The following is a 5,141-nucleotide window of genomic DNA, read 5'->3' as shown; positions in this document are numbered from 1 at the left end:
TGAATTTGTGTTTTCCTGATGACTAATGATGTTGAAGGCTTTTTACAACATTTACTGGCCATATGTGTTTCTTCTTTTAAGAACTGTCTATTTGGTTCATTAGCCCGTTGTTGATTAGAAGATTTGTGTGTGTGTGTGTGTGGGGGCGGCGGCTGGTATTTAATTTTTGTAGTGCCTTACATATTCTAGATATCTACTCTCCATGTAATCCTATCTGTCAATTTTGGAGTTATTTCCTGTGCTACTGACGTTCTTCTCAAAGGTGGCATGAACAGTTATTTATTTTTAACAATTGATATGATCAAATATATCTGCTTTCCTTTCTGACTTCTGGATTCACTGTCTTGATCCATTTAAGAAATTTATGTTGTGAACTCTGTGAAACATTTTAGAAGCAGATTCCTTTGTGAGGCTGCATCACCAGACATCCACTTTAAAGAGATTGAACATAGCAAAGAAATATTTGCAAAAAAAGAAAAAAAAAGTATAACTGTAGTCAGTATAGGGTGTGTGATGTTAAGAGCTCTAGATCTGTATTGCTAAAAACATCACACACTTGAGCTATAGAACATGGAGGAATCAAGCTAGTACTGACCAAGCTCTATCTCTACTGGCTAGCTTCCATAGTGCTTGAAGGTGCTATGCTTAAGAACTGTAACAGTTGGGCTGGAGAGATGGCTCAGAGGTTAAGAGCACTGGCTGTTTTTCCAGAGGTCCTGAGTTCAATTCCCAGCAACGACATGGTGGCTCACAACCATCTGTAATGAGATTTGGTGCCCTCTTCTTGCAGGCAGACATGCAGCCAGAACACTGTGTACATAATAAATAAATCTTAAAAAAAAAAAAAACTATAACAGTGACCAACCTGGTAAGATATGCTCAATGGTGCTATGGTGGCATGAATGCCATGGGAACAACCAACCACTTTCTGAACGTCTGGAAGCCACCCTCACAACATAATAAAACCCATTCTTGTTACTGTTATTGGGAACAAAAAAGCTTATGACCAGACAGGTCATAGGCCCTAGGAAAGAACCTACTGTCAGAGAACCTAAAGGAACCTAGGATCAAACTGACTTCTAATGACTTATCGTTATACCCATAGACTAGCACATCTTCAGAGGAGTGTGTGATTAAGACAGAGACCACAACTGGTTAAGATGTGGAAAATAAGAGACTGTGCCATACACTTCCCTTGATGAGACATGTATCATACCCCCTTCTTCCCAATGTGCAGGAATCAGTGCAGAAGAGGCAACAGAAAAGACTGTAAGAGCCAGAAGCAGTGAGTGACTACAGGGAAACCCTATTTTCTGCGCACAACAGGGCACTTGCACATATGAACTCACAGTACTTGTGACAGTATGCACAAGACCTGTGCAACTCAAGTCAGACCAAATCCCACCACGGAGAGGGGAGGTGGACACAAAATCCCAACCATAGCCGAGGAGCTATTGGCGACTGATCGATGCCGGGAGAGGGAGAGCTCATTTTCTTCAAGGGTGTGGCCACTGATAGGCAAACCATACTCCGGTGAATACAGACACACCCTAGAGCATAGAGGCAGCCCAAATTGGACTTGTTGAGTTTTAGAAAAATTTAGAAAACCACCAAGTTAGGTGGGTAGAGAGGTAGGGTGGGTCTGGGAGGAGTTGAAGGAGGGTTGATGAATATAATCAAAAATGCTTGTATGAAATTCTCAAAAAAAATTAATTTTAAATAAGTTTTAGAGTTGGATAATCTCAGAGACTACCCATTTTCTAAGTGGGAATTTTAGGTGAACAACTGGAGACTTAGGTAAGATTATGGACTGAAATATTTGTGTCTCTGCCAAATTCCTATGATGCCAAATGTGACTGTATTTGGACAAAGAGCCATAAGGAATCAATTAAGTTAAATGGGGTTGGACACCTGGTCCAATAGGATTAATGTCCATCTAAGAAGATAACCAGAGCCTCCACAAACACAGAGGCAAGGCTACATGAGCATACAGCAAGATGGTAACTCACCACAAACGTACAGAAGAGGTCTCAGATTAAATTGGAATTGTCTAGCGTCTTAACGTCCGGTCTTCCAAACTTCAGGTAAGAAAAGTGTCTGTTGTTGAAGCCAACCAGCTTGTTGTGTTTTGTTATGGTAGCTGGAGCTGACTCATACAAAGTCTGATTGATTGAATACTGATGTCTGAAATTAGACTCTCAAGTCACATGTGAAGGTATTTGATCTAAATTAAATTGTATATTTCTCTATTCCTTTCAGACCAAATTTGTTCTAAGACAGGATTTGGAAACTGGAGTGGCCGGGAGTAGGGGAATGGCTTTAGGGAGCCATCTTCTTGTCCTTTCAGAAGGCTGCTGGGTCCCTCCTGCACCAGGCATATAAGAATGTGGATCTAGAAACCACAAGACAAAGTAAACCACATCCTCATGATAGCAGCAAAGCATAAGAAACCCGTATTTATAAAATCCTGTTCATACTATCTGCATGGAAATTTGCCTTGCTTCATGCACAGCTTTTCTTACCTGAAGATCTTCTTGTTCCAGGCAACTAAGTAGTGATACACAAGCAGTAGCTGGATTATATGGGAAAATAGAACTCTGACCCACAGCCTGCCCTGGAAACCAGCCCCTTATCTATAGCAAAACAGCCCAGGAAGCCAGCCTGCTATAGGTCAGCTCACAGGAAGCCAGCCTGCTATACATCAGGCTCACAGGAAGCCAGTCTGCTATCTCTGGTAACAACCTAGGAGCTAAGCCACAACCCTGTAAGTATCAGCTCCAAATGGCCAAGACTTGATTAATAAGAAACAACTTCCCTAATCTTTCTTTCTGCTTTTAATTTAAAACCAATTAAAGAAAGCCAAATATGTCCCCCTAGCCAATTATCGATGATGTTAGGCCAACTTCAGTGCCCCAAGGTCAACAACCCCAATCAACCAGACCCATCAGAAACCTTCCCTTTTCCCCAGCAAAGTTTTCCTGTGCCTGTTAACTGCCTTTGAGTCTGTCAAAATGTAAATGATGAGGGTGGGTTCCCTTGCCTCTCAGCTCTGAACACATAGCTTTGCATTTCTTACCTGACTTGTCTCTGTTCATTTCCACACCGTCTACACGTATGATTTGGGAGGGCCTTTTTACCCTTCACTGTGCTCTAAAACATTGTCTGTTAGGTTTATGATGAAGATAGGTTTCACATATGATGGAAAATGGTTAAGGGAATCTCATACAGCATGGCGGGAAATAGAACTAGAATAAGGATAGAAATTAGTGCTCGGCCTGAAGTATACGAATACCCAAGCTTCAGAAAGAGAAAATGCTCCCTTCTTCTGGCACATACGAACTTTGAAATCAGCCCAGGACCCCAAGTCCGTGCGGTGCTGTGTCTCCAGGCCGTCATCACTTGTTACTATTATCTTTCACCTGTCACTTTTGCTTTTGTGAGTAGCGACTTAGCCATATATTTCCAAGTTCTTGGATGTGACCCCCAGTGGTCGCAGTTCCCTGTCCTCATAGTGCCATTGCGCAGGAGGTGGTGGCCTGGCCTCCAGGTTGACCCTCTGGGGACTGGGCACACAGTCTAGGTGGTTGTTTTGTTCCAGCGGCAGGAGAAGCATGAGGAACACTTCAAAGGATGCTCTCAGGGCTGATCTTGGCAGTCCTGCTGTTTTGAAAGACAACAGAACAGTAGAAGGCAGGGGATTTCATTTCTTGGAGCTTCCCTGCTCAACCCTGGAAACAAGACTAGCAAGTGCATGGGGGGAGAATCACTTGAACTAGGTCTTTATCTGCCTGCTTGGGAACAAGGCCTTGTATGAAAACAAAAGCATCAACCAAGAAACTTGTGGCTTAACTCAGACTGACTCCTGGTTTGTTTTTCAATGTGGATTTTTTTTTCTTAAAGTTCAGTGTTGCTGGTAGATAAAAATTTTATTTCATGAAATTTTATTTCAATAAATTTAGAAATGTTGAGGTTTCCAGCAGTCATCTTCGTTAACAACATAGTTCGATGGAAAATAAAGATCCCAAGCTGCCATGTGTTGTTCAGTAGCTGATTTCCTTTCATAGTAGATGGTCTGCCAGGGTTTAACCCACGTGGATAACAGCACTCAAGAAGGTTCAAAAAGAATTGTTTTGATTGGCCAGTGTTGCAGGAGGGTTGGCGAGTGATGAAACAATTCAAAGTAACAGAGTTCAGGAAGAGTGGAGTCAACACAGACACAATCTACCAATCTAACTTTTCTTGTCTGTAGATATGGATCAGGTGGTTACATAGACTGGAGACTTTGAGTCCAGTTTATCCAGCGTAGATTGGGAATTGCAGTCCCTTATTTTTGTGCCTCTGATTTAGAAACATGGTTTAAGGTTGCAACAGATATCAGTTACAGACAACTAGCAGACCTTTTTTGGAAAGAGGTATCAGAAGTCAGTAAGTGCAGTTGATGGGGAAAATTGATGTCCTGGGAGAGGTACTTGCTAGTCAGGCACACATGGAGTAGAGAAAAATGTGTTAAGCAGGCCTTTGTTGTGTTTTTGTTGTTGTTTGGTTTTCACATTAGTTTTTTTTTTTTAATTACCTATGCCTTTAAATTATAGGATAGTTAGAACCAACCTCATCAATACCATAATCCCTTTGTGTTATCTTGTATTCCTTCTTATATGTATCAAAACTCACCCTGAACAATGAGTTCAGAGTGGCAAAGGAGGATTTATTTTGTGTCCACCAGCTGCACAAAAAATGTACAAGTGCTCAAGGCCCTGGCTTTGAGTTCGAATCACACACTGAATTCTTAGTCCTGGCCCAGATATTTCCCCATCCCATGCCAGGCACCGCCCCTTGTTTCTCATTGGGTTGGCCTGGTGATTGACTTCCCTGGATGACCACTGGGCCACACTCATTAACCAGTCACCCTCTTTGAATTTTCCCTTCCATCTCTAATCTCCTTGCTGTGATTCTTCACACCTTAGAGTCTCTCTATGTCTGACAAGGAACCTGCTTTCCCTGACCAAACCTTTATCTACTCCTGAATCTTTTTCCAGTCTAGGCTTGGTCCTTAAGTCTGACCTTGGTCTGCTCAATACAGTCTTAGTAGAGACCCATGCTTAGTCAGTATGGTGATATTTTATTTGTGCTGAAATGTGATT

The 5,141-nt window shown here is 42.0% G+C and overlaps 1 pseudogene; it reads right to left on the bottom strand.

The window, feature by feature from the left end:
• Positions 1–4,640: 4,640 nt before the first annotated feature.
• On the bottom strand, positions 4,641–4,741 carry LOC131918934 (small nucleolar RNA SNORA40; annotated as a pseudogene).
• Between the last annotated feature and the right edge of the window lie 400 nt (positions 4,742–5,141).

The sequence above is a fragment of the Peromyscus eremicus genome, chromosome 8b, assembly GCF_949786415.1.
Source record: "Peromyscus eremicus chromosome 8b, PerEre_H2_v1, whole genome shotgun sequence".
In the NCBI taxonomy this organism is placed as follows: Eukaryota; Metazoa; Chordata; class Mammalia; order Rodentia; family Cricetidae; genus Peromyscus; species Peromyscus eremicus.
The sequence above is the reverse complement of the archived record's forward strand: the minus strand, read 5'-3'. Positions and strand labels throughout refer to the sequence as shown.